Consider the following 16892-nt stretch of genomic DNA (forward strand, 5'->3'; position numbering starts at 1 on the left):
GCCTCTGCCTCCCAAGTGCTGGGTTTAAAGGTGTGCCCCCCCATTGTTCAAATCTTAGATGGTCTTTTAATAAAAAACCCAGAGCCAGATATCAGGGTGAAAGCTGAAAGATCAGAGAAGCAGAACAGCCAGCTAGTTCTTACCTCTACAAAATCCTCAGCCAAAACAAAGTGAGTTCCTGCTTCCTCATACCTTATATACCTTTCTCCACCCTGCCATATTACTTCCTGGGATTAAAGGCGAGTGTGATTCCTAAGAAAAGGCATGAGATCTCAAGTGATAGGATTAAAAGTGTGTGCCACCACTGCCTGGCTCTATATCTAATCTAGTGGCTGTCTCTGTCCTCTGATCATCAGGCAAGTTTACTAGGGTACACAATATATCACCAAATTTCCCTTTTTTGTTTAAAATAATAAAAGCTTATAACTAATATAAGAAAAACTATATATAATAAGTACAATAAGTACACACAATATATACAGTCAAGCATTGACAATGTCCAGTCTATTAACATTTGACAGATTCAGAGAAAATACTCTATTATCTACCCTATTTTGGTGAGTCCAAAATGTTGTACCTAATTCACTTTCATCTTAACTTGTCTTTTGATGTCTTTCAAACTTATATACTTTACACATCTTTAGTGAGTTTCTTTTCTGAACTTGTTAACAAGGAAAACTATAATTATCTAATCTTCAACTCCCTCAGAGACTCAAGAAGGAAATAATATTAACTAAGTAAGCAGGAAGTACAAACAAGCACTTCCAAAAAATGTGAGAAATGAAAGAAACAGCTGGCTGCCTGGACAGTCACCCAAGGTTATTCTGCAACACTGGAGCATCCATCTTTGGCCTATAGGCCAAGCGTATCTGACAGATTCATCTGTGAAGCAGGATTTTCTAAAGGGCCTTCCCATCTTGTTTTGACAAGATTCTGCAGTCCTTTCTTTTGAGTCCTGCTAGTCCATTTTAGACATCATACTGTCAGCAGTCAGGGAAAGGGCATTTTTCTTTTGCCCAGTGGCTAACTTTTGCCACAAGGAAAGTAAACTCCATAAGGAGTTTCTTCAATGCCTATCATCTTCTCTGAAAAACAATGGTGCTACCAGAAACAGACATGTCTCCTTGTCATAAGAAAAGAATCTATGTTATTGAAACATCTTGAATGCCATGTTCTGTGGATTTTTGAAGTGTTTGAAGATGACCTATCTGTCTAAAATATATCTCGGTTTGACCTTGAAAGCATACCTAACATGACTATAAGTTTGACTGTAATGACTAGCTACTAACTTTAATTTCTTTATATTCTCATTAGTTGGTAATAACTTTCAAGGACTAGAAATTTACATTATATTGTTAAATGAGTTGTATAGGAACAATACCTTGAACAAGATTAGAAATCTGTGTACAGTATTTTCTAAGAAAATTAATCAAATTTGTATACAATACACAAAATTCCAATCCAGTGTAAAATATTTAAAACTAGTAGTTGCTTTCTAAAAGTATATTCAATAATCTACCTTTTATCTTATCATATCTATATCCTTCCCTTTTTCTTTTCAGAGTAGATTCAACAATCTACCTCTTATCTATATTCTCTTTTTTCTTTTTCTTTTTTAACACAAGAACCCTGAATCTAATTTCCTTGTTTAGCTTTTTTTTTCTGACCATTATCAATTAACAACTTGTAACCAACCATCCTAAACTATGACAATTATCCATAACCCATTGAATGACCAAAAATCACCCATCCCACCTCTTTGGAATGTGGGCATTGTGTTCTTAAAATTACTTCCTGCTGTCTAGGGGCAAAGGCATCTTTAGGTGATCCAGAAAAGGAAATTTTTGGGTTAATTGTCAAGTCCTGAGAGAGGTAGCTGTATCATTTGTTCAGTCTCTGCATAATGGGGAAGTGCAGGGCTTGTCTCAAGTCCTTGTTCAAGTAGTCTTTGAGGCTGGATCATCTCAGCTAGCCATCTTGAAATTGTCCTGAGCAGTTTGTAGTCCAAAGCCGATCTTTGGATGGTGTTTGTCATCTTAGTGGTATTATCATTGTCCTGATAGAATCGTCGTTGTGGGGTCCCATCATCTTTTTGGAGACTTCAAAGTTGCAGTTAGGTGTGGTCATGGTTCACTGCAGAAAATCTTTTTCTTGGGACAAATTTCTGGATGATTTGTCCTTTTTATTCGGATGTCTCATTTGTTCAGTATTCTTCAGATTCCTTAGCCTTCATTTTCCTGAAAAACAAAAAAAAACCTCTTCCCCAACCTTAACATGAAGAGGTTCCCAATCTAATCTTTTTGATTTATAGTTTCTACTTAAATTTTTGTTTTATTTTCTAAAGTTGTTCTATCATCCAGAGCAGTATGGTTGTTTTTTTGTTTTGTTTTGTTTTTTGTTGTTTGTTTGTTTGTTGTTTTTTGTTTTTGTTTGTTTTGTTTTGTTTTACAATAGGCATTAGGTTATTTAATTGCTCTTGGGAGGAGTTTCTTCCAGGATGATAGGAAAGGACTGAATGGAATTTGTCATGGAGGCTTGTGAGAAGCCCCTCAGAGAGTTTCCCAACAGCAAAGGCCAAGGATTACCTAGTCTATCCCTTGTTGGTCTACATTTGTTAGTCCAATGCTTGCCTTTGCCACACCTTTGCATAATCCAGAAGGGCGGGGCATTCTATTGGGATTATTCCTAGCAAAAACATTGTTTCTAGGAACATCCCATTTATAGTCCCTTTTTAGGTGACCCTGTTTACTGCAATTGAAATATATGACATTGTTATTTTTCTTCAAACATCTGGGAATCAACTCCTATCCAAGCACCATCATAGTCATGAGATTCAATATTAATTATGTTTGGGATCCATTCCTCCAAGGATGCTGATCTTGCTTTTAATGGCCTAATTATCCTCTTGCATTGTGCATTAGCATTTTCAAAAGGCAGAGATTCAATTATTATCTGTCTAGCTCCTGAATTTGGTATCATTCTATTTACTGCTGAAGACAGCCTTTGTAAGAAATCAATGAAGGTTTCTTTGGGGCCCTGTATAACTTTTTGTAAACGATTCAGTTTCCTTTCCTACTTCTTCAATTTTGTCTCAAGCATTCAAGGCTGCCATTTAGCATAAAGCCAGGGTGTGGTCATCATATGGAGATTGCCTTTCTACATTAGCATAATCTCCCTCTCCAAGAAGTTTGTCTTGGGAGATTTCCATACCTTTACTCCTACTTCACTGTTCAATGGCCTTAGCCTCATCCTTCTACTAGGTCCTCCCTTGTAATTGTAGACCCGTCTCTAAGATGGCTGTAACTAAATTTCTCCAGTCCTGAGAGATAATTCTATTACAAGTTGACCACAAGCTTAACATCTGCTTCACAAACAGGGAATGCATACCATATGACACTCTAGCTTCTTTGAATCTCCTCAAATCTAACATTTGCACAGAATTCCAGTCAGCTCTTACACAGCCTTGAGCATTTGGCAGTTACTTACTGTAAGGTTGCTGAATAGATTAAGGTTGGTTGTTTGAAAGCCTTAGGCTGTTTCTCTGTAACTGTATAATGCAATGTTGAGATTTGTTCACCTTTAAATTCCTCTGTCTGGGTCTGAATTTCTGTATGATCTGTTTTAACAAGTTTTTCTAAAATTTTTATCTTGGCACTCATATCAACCACTTTTTTAATGATAAAACAAAAATGATCAAACAAATAATATTTATAATTGACATTATATAAATCCCATCTACATTAATTATCCTTTCATTTAATTGTTCTATTTTCAGACTGTCAGAGACCAAACACCCTCCATTGTAAAAATGTTTCCCATTTTTTAATGTGGGAAAAATTCTTTTTAAACTAATTTCTCCCTGTAAGAAATCCTAGTTGTCTCACCAAATCTGCTGACAACGATGATTCAGATGTGAGGCTGACCGCTTCAGTGTAGAAAAGTAGAAGTCTGAGCAGGTTTCGAGGCAGCTGCCTAGTGTGGTAGCAACCCAAGATGGGGATCCAGGGAGAGCCCACAGCCTACCAGGAGAGAAGCCAAAGAGCCAGCTGTCTGCAGGAGGGAACACAAGAAAGGGGCTAACTCCTATGACTTTTGGAGCCCAAAAACTAGTGGAGTTTGCTGCAGAGAGGCTGCAACAAAAACAGCCTTTGTGTTAGGGACTCCGGCCCACCTGGGGTGGAGACTCCAGCTGCGTTCAGCTCAGGCCTGAGCTGGGGCCTGCAAGGCCACAGGAAAGCGGCTTTTTCGTGAATTCGTGACCCACAAGTTGGACACCAGATGTTCTTTGAATCTTAGATGGTCTTTTAATTAAAAACAAAAACAAAAACAAAAACCCAGAGCCAGATATCAGGGGGAAAGCTGAAAGAGAAGCAGAACAGCCAGCCACTAGTTCTCACATCTGTGAAATCCTCAGCCTAAAGAGAGTGAGTTCCTGTTTCCTCACATCTTATATACCTTTCTCTGCCCTGTCATATCACTTCCTGAATTAGGGGCGTACATGCTTCCCAAGCAAAGGCATGAGATCTCAAGTGATAGGATTAAAGGTGTGTGCCACCTCTGCCTGGCCTCTATGTCTAATCCAGTGGCTGGCTCTGTCCTCTGATCCTCAGGCAAGTTTATTAGGGTACTCAATATATCATCCCCCACAAGACTGAGGACAACATGGGACTAATATAGTTGTGGCCACAATACTGATAGAACTGTGTGAAGAAAAGGCCATGCTGATGAGGTTGTAGGTAGAAATGAGAATGTCTTCCAAGGACACGGAGTAACAGTTATCCTACTATATAGCTGCAAGGAAAGGTGTTATGTGAGCTCTTTCTCTGCCCTGTGGAGACAGGGTGACAACATGGTGTACTTGGAAGAAGACCCACCTATCCTGCAGCGCTCCTCAGACCCTCCCTGGTCACTCTTAACCACTTACAGGATGCAGCAGCTAAGGGATAGGCTGGGAGTCATAGTTAAGAGGGGAACACAGCACTGACACTGGGGAAGCTAGTGCCCTGGTCACGCAAGAATCAAAAAGCACAGAGACTGCTAGGTGTGTGGCCAAGCTGCTGTTTCTGAGGGAGGTCAGGGCAAGCACAGATGAGGCGGGTCCTACCATCAGAGCAATGAGGAAAGGCTACGAAGCGATTCAGAATCTCTGAGTCTGCTTCTCTCATCAAAGGCCCAGAATCTTGGAGGAGTATAATGGTTCTAAGAGAACTGCCCGGGTACCCTCCATGGCCTTATCACTTCTGGTGGCCCAAGGATTCTGTTCCCTGCATTACACTGTAGCTCTGCTCAGCCACAACCAGCTGTGGCTCAAGTGTCTCCATGAATGGCTCTGGTCACATCTAAAGTATTCAATCAATAAACCTGGGCAGTGTGCTGTGCCTCAGGTGGACTAAGATGTGCCTTCTACTGTTGCTACAGAGGACATCATTAGCAAAAGCTGGCAGTATCCACTTAGCAGGTGAGCAGAACGCAGGGGCACTGGCACTCCCAGATAGTCCAGTGCATCTTTTGATGTTTAGTTGGAGGAATCTGTGGTGATATTTTATTTGTGCTCTAATAAATAAAATTTACCTGAGAGAATAGGGAAATAGGAAAAGCCACAAGCCAACCTCACCTCACTGACATCTCAGTCTCCAAAGAGAGCTACTTCCTGTATATCCATGCCTAGATGCCTTTCTATTCTGTTCTCTCATTGGCTCTTTCAGCTCAGCTACATCACTTCCTCTTCCTGCCCTGCTCTCTCACTTCCTATCTGTCTGTACAGACCTCCAGACCTCTATGGTTGGTGCTGGGATTAAAGGCGTGTGTCACCATGCCTGGCTCTGTTCCCAGTGTGGCCTTGAACTCACAGAGATCCAGACAGATCCCTGCCACCTAAGTAATAGGATTAAAGGTATGTGCTACCATTGCCTGACTTTTGTTTAGCATAGTGGCTGGCTTTTTCCTCTGATCCTCAGGTAAATTTTATTTACTACAGCACAAATAAAATATCACCGCAGATCCCTCTGACTAAACATCGAAAGATGCACTGGACTATCTGGGAGCCACACTGGGACTTGCCAGGATAGGAGGTGGAAGAGTGGGGTGTGCCTGCATCTGCATTCCACAGCCCACCCTGGACAGTAGCCATGTGGATCGAACCCCCAAAGGTGTGGGAACAGAGCTGCCTGTGGTCTTGGGAGCCCACCCTCTGCCCTGTGCTTGGATGATTCTACGTTTGTAGGGTGTGATGTCCTGCTATGTTGGATGCCACCCATTTTTCCACCCTATGGCCCACTTCTCTCTTTGGGATGGGAAGTGTCTACCCTAAGCCTGTTCTGCTTCTACATCTCCAAGGTGATGGCATGTCCGGATTTTCCAGCCTCACACTTCACATGAGTTTGCCTTGAGCCTCAGATGACACAAGGGGTGTAGTGGGTAGCCATCCCAGCATTGGCCTGGAAGTTCCAACCCCCACTGAGGCTTTGGTAATGGTCACGCCCACAAGGCGGGGCGGAGGAGGAAGCGGAAGAGGAAGGATCGGGAAGAACTCACTCTCTTGGTTCCGGGACACAGGACGCTAGAGGTGGACCGAGCAGAGTTCTCCAGAGAACGCTGCCGAACTACCCTATACCTTTGCCAGACTCTGCGACCTACCCCTTCATTTGTAAGTTACCCCACAAAATAAACCTCCCTTTTAACTACGTGGAGTGGCCTTAATAATTTCACCAATATCTGGCGCTCACGTGGGGCAAATTCCAAAGGCCCAGGCGGCTCGCTCCCTCAGCCTCCTCCCGGCTGGCGGCTGGCGGGCACCTAAAACGCCTGCAAAGTTCCATTTAACCAGGGGACGCCTACACGGTCCCATTCCCGAAAAAGGGAACAGCAAGTCAGGTGTCAGTTTCCTGGCTTAGCCCCCAGACCAGCGAAAACCGCTGTGAGTGAGGCATTCCCACTCCTCCCTGAGTGCCGGCTCCCCGCCACCTTGGCTCCAGTGGCTCCTGCCTTCAGCTGCCGCCAGCCAAGGTCACTAGCAGGCCTTGCTTTGGAGCTATACCAACGCCTCCTGCTGGCTGAAAAGTGCTACTGCACCCCCCAAAACCACGGAAAGGTAAGCTTCTTTCAAGTAAAAGTACTTGATAATTTTACACCTTAAAACTGACTAACAAATCTTGAGTAATTCTTGTAATATGGCTGACAACATTACCTCACAAGAATTTAAAAACCTTTTTGCCTGTATGATGAATGACATTTTCCTGGAAATATACGACCTCCCTAAGACATATCTGGCCTGTACCATTTTGACATTCATTGTAATAATTCACACAGTGTTCAAACACTGGTTTAATAGTAAGAACAAAGATGAGTCATTATTGGGACTGATACAGGCTTTAAAAATTAGCAATGAAGGCTTACAGAAAAAGATCCTCTTTCTGGAATCTGCTAACCAGGAATTACAGGTTTTAAAAGATAACAATGAGGACTTACATAAAAAGATTCTCTCTCTGGAATCTGCTAACCAAGATTTACAAGTTTTAAAAGATAGCAATGAAGACTTACAGAAAAAGATTCTCTTTCTGGAATCTGCTAACCAGGAATTACAGGTTTTAAAAGATAGCAATGAGGACTTACATAAAAAGATTCTCTCTCTGGAATCTGCTAACCAGAATTTACAAAACAAGCTTGTACCCAAAATTGCTTTTATTGATAATAAATATGAGTATTTAATGGATAGAACACTAACTCTCCAGAGTGAAGTTGTAGCTACTCAGACACTATATAAGGAAGAAAAATTATCATTACTTGATAAGATAAGGTCCATGGAATCATGTGTTTCAGAAGAACATAAAAACTTCCATGATTCCATGAAAAATCTGGAATCCCTTACAAGAGAGGAGGTTTACTCCCTGGAACAGACCCTAGGAGCTCGTTTACAAGCCCTGGAGGAAACTCTAAATAAACATGACACGGGACCTAATAAGCAGAAGGGCAAGACCATACAGGTTGTAACATCTCCAAATGGCTCTCATACAATGGCTTATCCTGTTATCATCCATGAGAAGCCAGCAGATGACACACACCCCGAGCCATATACGACATATACATTACAGCCAATTTCAACAAGGGACTTTAAAAATATAAAGGAAGCAGTAGTTACATATGGGATACACTCCACATATGTAAAACAGATGTTAAATTCGTGGTCTACCTCACATAGAATCATTCCAGATGACTGGCATCAGTTAATTTCAGCTGTTCTAGAATATAGCCAGCAGTTACAGTGGAAAAGCTGGTTGAGAGAAGAGGCAAGAAATTTAGAACAACAAGGTAAACTCAGAGGTTTTGAGGTCTCCCAAGATAAAATACTTGGTGAGGGATGTTTTGCTGACAGGAATGTACAAGCCATTTATGATGAGCATACAATATCCCTATGCCGTACAGCAGCTCTAAATGCTTGGGAAAAAATTCCAGAACCTGGAAAAGCAACTGAGGTATACACAAAGATATTTCAGGGACCACATGAACCCTTCACTGATTTTTTACAAAGGCTGAACACAGCTATAACAAAAGCTGTATCAGATAAAGAATTAAGAAAAGTATTAACTGAGTCCTTGGCATTTGACAATGCTAATGCAGAATGCAAAAGAATACTTACACCATTAAAGATCAGATCAGCTCCTTTGGAAGAATGGATTCAGTATACTAATGGTGTTGAATCTTTTAACTACAGTAATGAGGCTTGGATAGGAGAGACAAATCCCAGAGGTGAAAGAAGGCCCCGTGGTACCAAATGTTTTAGATGTGGTACACCAGGTCATATAAGTAAAAACTGTACATGGGGTAATCCTAGAAGTAATACTCCTTCTAGGAATAGCCTAAACAGGAGACCCCAACCACCTCCTGGATTATGTAGAAGATGTGGCAAAGGCCGACATTGGACAAGTGAGTGCAGATCAAAAATAGATATACAAGGCAACCCTTTACTGGCGGGAAACGCCTCAGGGGGCCTCTTGCAGGCCCCCAAATCAAATGTGGTAAGAACATTCCCGGCCACTGTGGAAGACATTCCTCTCCAGGACAACTGAATAAACCAATGCCTATTGTAAAAACCAATACTGCAATGGATGATAAAACAGCTCTGATAGATGAATCACAGTTTACAAAGAACCCAATAAAACAAATATTTTGGCAGACTTCCATAAATGAACAAAGACCAAAACTTAGAATTCGAATTAATGGCTTGGTTCTGGAGGGCCTGGTAGACACAGGTGCAGATGTGACTGTAATTACACCAAAATCATGGCATCCAAATTGGCCTCTTCAAGAGGTAGATGTCCAACTTTTAGGAATTGGCACCCTATCTCAGATAAAACAGAGTTCGAGATGGGTTGAATGCATAGGGCCAGAAGGACAGAGAGGAAGGCTGAAGCCATATGTAGTGAATGTAGCAGTAAATCTATGGGGCCGAGATCTGTTACAACAGTGGAATACCCAGATTAAAATTCCTACACTCTCAGAAAAGGAATACAGGCCAATGCATGTTTCTAGGAATAATATCATAACATGCTATAAAAACCAGTCACCAACCATTCAGGCTGTACACAAACAGAGCACAACTGCTGTTGAACTCCCAGAAGTACCAACTGCCTTACCTTTAAAATGGCTAACTAATAAACCTGTCTGGGTTGGACAGTGGCCTTTGACAAAAGAGAAGCTACAAGCTTTAGAACAGCTGGTTCAAGAGCAGTTAAATGCTCAACACATTGAAGAATCTACCAGCCCTTGGAATTCTCCTGTATTTGTTATTAAAAAAAAAGTCTGGTAATTGGAGAATGCTGACAGATCTGAGAGCTATTAATAAAGTAATTCAGCCAATGGGCTCCCTACAGACTGGGATGCCCTTGCCCTCTCTGCTACCCAAAGAGTGGCCTATAATAGTTATTGACTTAAAAGACTGTTTCTTTACCATACCATTACAAGAAAATGATAGAGAAAAATTTGCCTTCACAGTTCCTAATTATAACAATTCTCAGCCAGTCAAGAGATATCAATGGAAGGTCCTCCCACAGGGAATGTTAAACAGCCCTACCTTATGCCAATACTTTGTGCAAAAACCATTGGAGATAATTCGTGTAAAGTTTCCACAATCCATAATTTATCACTATATGGATGATATCCTATTAGCTGATCCAAAGTTAGACACATTAGAAAGCATGTTTGAAGAAGTAAAAAAAGTTTTGCCTCGCTGGGGACTGCAAATTGCTCCTGAAAAAATACAAAGAGGAGATTCTATTAATTACTTAGGATATAAGATAGAGTTACAAAAAATTAGACCCCAAAAGGTACAACTGAGGAGAGATCGATTAAAGACTCTTAATGATTTTCAAAAGTTGTTAGGAAGCATTTCCAACTTATTGGGTATCATGGGAATACCCAAAGATGGACTACAAAATTTGGCTAATACTCTAGAAGGGGACAAAGAATTAAATAGTCCTAGAGAATTATCAGCCGAAGCTGAGAAGGAATTGGCTCTAGTAGAAAAGACAATTCGAGAAGCACATGTGGATCGTGTGGATCCAGAACTTAAATGCATTCTTGTCATATTCCCTTCCAGACATTCCCCCACAGGTATTTTGATGCAGAGGGAAGATATTATATTGGAATGGATATTCCTACCACGTAAACCAAATAAGAAATTAAAGACTTATATAGAAAAGATCTCTGATTTGATTCAAAAAGGTAAATTAAGACTTCGTCAGTTGACAGGAATGGACCCAGCAGAAATTGTAGTACCTTTAACTAATGAGGAAATTTCGTCACTATGGAAAGATAATGAATACTGGCAGAGAGCCTGCAGTAACTTTTTGGGAGAGATTAACAACCATTATCCCAAAAGCAAGAGAATAGAATTCATAAAGAAGACTGAATGGGTCCTTCCTCACATTGTACGACACAAGCCAATTTCTGGAGTCCTCACATTCTATACAGATGCAAATAAATCAGGGAAAGCAGGATACAAATCAGGAGACTTAAGTAAAGTGGTACAAAGTCCATACAGCTCTGTACAAAAGGCAGAACTGTATGCCGTTCTTATGGTACTGATGGACTTCACAGAACCCCTCAATATAGTCACTGACTCTCAATATGCAGAGAGAGTTGTTTTACACATTGAAACTGCTGAATTTATTCCTGATAATACAGAATTAACTTCATTATTCATACAATTGCAGGAAATCATCAGAAAAAGGGAACATCCTATATATATAACACATATCAGATCCCATACAGGTCTGCCAGGACCTCTAGCACAAGGTAATGATGAGATTGATCAGTTACTAATAGGTAATGTGCTAGAAGCCTCAGAATTTCATAAGAAACACCATGTAAATAGCAAAGGTTTGAAGAAGGATTTCTCCATTACTTGGCAACAAGCTAAGGATATTGTGAAAAAATGTCCTACTTGTTCCTTCTATAACCAAACTCCATTACCTGCAGGAAGCAATCCAAAGGGTATACAAAGAAATGAAATTTGGCAGATGGATGTGTTTCATTTTGCAGAATTTGGAAGATTAAAGTATGTACACCATACCATTGACACCTATTCAGGATTTCAGTGGGCAACTCCTATGAGTTCTGAAAAGGCTGATTCTGTGATTACACACCTATTAGAAGTTATGGCCATCATGGGAATACCTGTACAAATTAAGACAGACAATGCCCCAGCATATGTCTCCAATAAAATGAGACAGTTCTTTGCTTATTACAATATAAAGCATGTTACAGGTATACCACGCAATCCCACAGGCCAAGCAGTCATAGAAAGATCCAATCGAACTTTAAAGGATATGCTAAATAAACAGCAACAGGTAACAATGACTCCTAGAAACAGATTGCATAGTGCTTTATTAACCTTGAATTTTCTCAATGCTGATGAGAAAGGAACAACAGCTGCGGAGAGACATTGGACGACAGACAAAACTCCTGAGCTAAACCAACCGGTTTATTTCAAAGATGTGTTGACCTCAGAATGGAAACCTGGATATGTCCTACGTTGGGGAAGGGGTTTTGCTTTTGTTTCCACAGGAGAAGAAAAGCTATGGATACCAACAAAATTAATAAAAATTCGATTCGAACAGGAGAAACCCCTTGATGAGGAGAAATAAAAGATCATCCACCAATATGACATCTCTTCAGGTTGTAAGAAAAAATTAACAATCAAAGGTTGGGGTAGGGTTCTGTTTTTGTCTTTCCAGGATAATGGAAATACCCATCTTCCAGAAATCATAAGGCCTTGGATATCCGGATGTTTACAGCAGAAAGAAAGAATCTATTGGTACCAATCTACACAGGGTAAGATATCACTGTCTAACATCTATATCTCTATCAATCTAGAATAGTTGTGGTTCCAATTTAATCATAAACCAAGCTGGCTTTGGAGATGGAACTGGCTCACTCCTTCTCTAAACCCAAGCATATTGATAAAAGAAAAGGTTGAGAGATTCTTCAGTCCCATATCAGAAGAGCCCTCTGGTGTGAGACAGAAGGAAACCAATTATAAGGGACCATTATCTTCAAGCTTCTAATTCTCTCCATGCTTACTCTTGCTTTCTTGGAATCCTTTCTTACATGTCATGACATCTTTAAATCCAAACCTTCCATTCTGATAAAAAATAAGTTTTTTCCAATAGCAATCTCTGAAGTCTCCAGAAGGAAGATGGGGCCCCAACAACAACAACTCTACCCAATCCAGAATGATGCCATGGTAATCATCATCATACTACACTTCTTGCCAAAATTTCAGACAGTCTTACCCATTACTCTGAGAGTTGCTGCAGAATCTACAGTTAGTCTAACTGAGATTTAACTATCTGAGCTTTCTCACAATACCCAACAGAGATACCATCGCTCCCTAAACAGCAGGAAGCAATTCTAAGAAAACGACGCCCCTTCTCCCTAAGGTTCATATTTCTCAGGGTTATGGATAATGGTTCTAGGGTTGGGGGTGGAAGAAACTGTTAAACTCAGTACTCTCCTTAAGGAAAGAAAATATGTCTTAAAAAAAAATGGGAAAAGAAGAAATGGAATGGATAGGTATAAGATATTATGGTAGACTGTCATATACATTAGTAAACAAATTTAGTAATATAGCAGCCTTTGCACTGTTATGAATTCTTATATGTTGATAAAATTATAAAATTTTTACATTCCTATTTAAGATAATTTGTATATTGATACAAATACAGAACTATGTTTGTTATATTGTACACATATTTTTACTCTTATGTGAAATATTTGTATATTGATACAAATGTGAATTTATATCTGTCATACTGTATGTATGTTCTACTTCTGTTTAAGATATTCTGTATACTGATATATATTTAGGATTATTATCATATTGCATATTGCACTATACATTCTTACCTCTGTTAAAGTTATTTTGTGTATTGTCACAATTTAAAGTCATTGTCCTTTTACTGTACATTTGCTTACAGACTGTTTGCCTTATTTATAGGAAGCTTAGTCCTTAGGTTGTTTAGGTAGATAAGACTTACATAGTTATTGTCACCTATGCTTGTCATCTCTATAATTATGTTAGTTAGGTTATCCAGATTTATAAATACATAGGTCAGATGGACAGGTAATCTTCAAACACTTCATGGACCTAGAGAACATGGCATTTAAATAACTTAGAATTCTGTTGACATGAGACATAATTGCTCCTGGCAGCACCAATTTGATCCCGAGAGAATGTTGGGCTTCTAAGACATTTCCATTTGGAAATTCGTCTTTGTCTTCTTGGCACAAAATGGCCTACTGGGCAAAGAACTGCCCTCGCCTCAACTGCTGACAGTACAAATGCTGTCCTTTCTGGACAAGCGGGACACAAGGAAAGCGACCACTATACTTTACCAAGACAGGGTAAGATGGTCTTTCAGAATTCCTGCTTCTGAAAATGGTCTGTCAGATACTCTAGGCCTGTAGCCAATTTGAATGCACCAACGATACTAAGAAACGTTAGGTGACTGTCCAGGCTGCTAGCTGTCTCTGTCTACTCTTGCAAGACTCCCGAAAGTTGCTTGCGTCCTTCTCCCATTTCTCAGATATTATTATATTCCTTCTCAGGTCTTTGATGAGGTTGGAGATTAGCAGTTATAGTTACAACTTAGTATATATACATATATAATATCTTAGATAGGATATATTATGTATTAGACTCAGGTTCTTTAGGATAGGACACCTTTTGGAATGATCTTTGTAACACGCCACCTACCCATGCCCTAGACTTCCCTGGATTTTACTATGTGTTTTTTGCTTGATATTGTTTGTACTTATCGTAATTCCAACTTATCTAGGTCATTATCCCTCATTACTCCTGGACAATATTTGATAACCATCTCTTTGTATATAGTCTTGTATTAGGTTAGAACTTTCTTATTTAGACAAAAGGGGGAGATGTAGTGGGTAGCCATCCCAGCATTGGCCTGGAAGTTCCAACCCCCACTGAGGCTTTGGTAATGGTCACGCCCACAAGGCGGGGCGGAGGAGGAAGCGGAAGAGGAAGGATCGGGAAGAACTCACTCTCTTGGTTCCGGGACGCGGGACGCTAGAGGTGGACCGAGCAGAGTTCTCCAGAGAACGCTGCCGAACTACCCTATACCTTTGCCAGACTCTGCGACCTACCCCTTCATTTGTAAGTTACCCCACAAAATAAACCTCCCTTTTAACTACGTGGAGTGGCCTTAATAATTTCACCAATAAAGGGGCTTTGAAGCTGATTCTGGAACTAGTTGAGACTTGGAGATTATTGGGATGAAATAAATGTAACTTTCATAACAAGGAGTACAGAATGGGGAGGCAGAGGAGAAAGGCTACAATTTGAGTATGTCTCCCCAGGCCCATGTGTTGGGAGCCTGGGCCCAGAGGGAGGCGTTTGGTCCTTGGGAATAGAGGCTTTAGGAGTGGCTGCCTGTTTTCCTCGTGGGACGTCATCCTGAGTGTTTGCACCCTGCTCCTTTTCCTTTGTGTCTGTCCCACTTTCCCTTCTGTTTGCTCACATGTGGAAGCACCATGAAGTTCCCACTGGAAGCCAAAGAGATGGTGGTAGCCTGCTCCCGGACTTTCGGACCCCGATCCACATGAAACTCTTTTCTTTATAAATTACCTAGCATCAGGCATTCCAGCTGTAGTAACAGAAGATGAACTAAGTCAATCGCTCAATTTCACACAAGGGAGAATAGTTAGTTTGCCATTTTTCTTTCTTCGTTTCTTCTTTTTTTATTTTTTGAGACAAAGCCTAACTCTGCCTCCTGAGTGCTGAGATAGAAGGCGTGTGCCAGCACATCTGGATAAGGAATTGAGAGTTTGAATAAGACAATATCTATTAGAATCAGCACTATCCTGTAAAACGGAAATATATGCTCTGCAGAAATACCAACAGGAGAAAGAGATAAGTAGGAGAAAATACTTGCAAAAAACCAGAGCTAATGACACAACTATAATATACAAAGAACTCAAAATTCAACACTAGGAAAACAGGCTACCCCTTTAAAGTAGATATAATAACTGGAAAAATGTCTTACCAAAGACGACAAACAGGTTGGTAAGCAAACATGCGCGCGCAGGAAATACAAATGAATTCAACTACTGCACACCACTATAACAGTCAAAATTCAAAACACTTGAAATTCAAACTGTCAGTGCTGATGTGCAGATGTGAAGTGACAGACAGTCTTGAGGGGAATTTTACTGAGGAGAATTTACAATGTTATAGTCAGTTCAGGATATAGGAAGTTTCTTACAAAACTACATTTTCACCGCATACAGTCAAGCAGTTAGTACGAGTGCTTCTCGGTGTTTATCTAAAGGATTTGGAAACATGCTCACATTAGACAACAAAGAAAAACAATGTTCACACAGATGCTTATAGAAGTGCACTTCAAAATTTACAACATGTGCAAGCAACCAAGATATTCTTGAGGAAGTGAATGGATAAATATACTGTGGTATGTCCACTCAGTGGAATATTATTCAGTGCTAAAAAGTAGTGAGTTAGCAGGTAGTGAAAAGACGTAAGAGGTTTAAGACCATGTTATGAAGTGAGAGAAGTCCACCTGAAAATGCTGCATTCTGTGGATTCCAACCACACGGCATTCTAGAAAAGGGAAACAGAGACAGTGGAAAGATGCATTCTTCCTAGGGGTTCCAGGAGATGACGCACCCAGGGTTGTCAGTTAGTGCTGGCTTCTGTAACACAGTAGTGTAGATCCAGTAGCTTAAACCAATAACAATACATAGTTATTTTTCACAGTTTTGGGAGCTGGAATGTTCAAAGGCAGGGTGGCAGCACATCTGCTGGCGGTGAGAGCACGTCTTCTGATCTGCAGTCCAGTGACTGTGGGTGACTCTGTGGTGGGATGGAGATTGTGGGGGAGGCAGAGGACATATGGCAATCCTCTGTGCTCTTTGTTCAGGTTCACTTTGAACATATATCTTCTCGAAGAAACAAAATCTGTTTTTAGAAACTTAGTAACATTTCTATGACTGGGAACAAATCATTCTCTTGTTTGTTTCTCTTGTCTGTGCTAACTTCTATACCACATGTTGGTGACAACAGTGGCCATGCCATCCACAGAGCACAGAGCGCTGCCCTTCCCCTGACAGAAAGGTCACCAAGCCCAGGGTTACAGGCTGTTTTTGCTGAGCTGGATTGTCTTCTGCAGAATAGCTGAGCTGTCCTTACCTCCCACCATACATGACGTTGAAGCACAGGGAATTTGATAGGGCAGATAAAATCGAGCTCCTACAGACAGAGCAGAACACCGGTGAGTCTCAAGTAGACTTCCTTCCCAATATCAGAAACGCTCAGGCCATAAAAATAGATATCATGTTATGTTCCAATGTCTCAAGGA

Source organism: Onychomys torridus, chromosome 6, assembly GCF_903995425.1.
Source record: "Onychomys torridus chromosome 6, mOncTor1.1, whole genome shotgun sequence".
Taxonomy (NCBI): domain Eukaryota; kingdom Metazoa; phylum Chordata; class Mammalia; order Rodentia; family Cricetidae; genus Onychomys; species Onychomys torridus.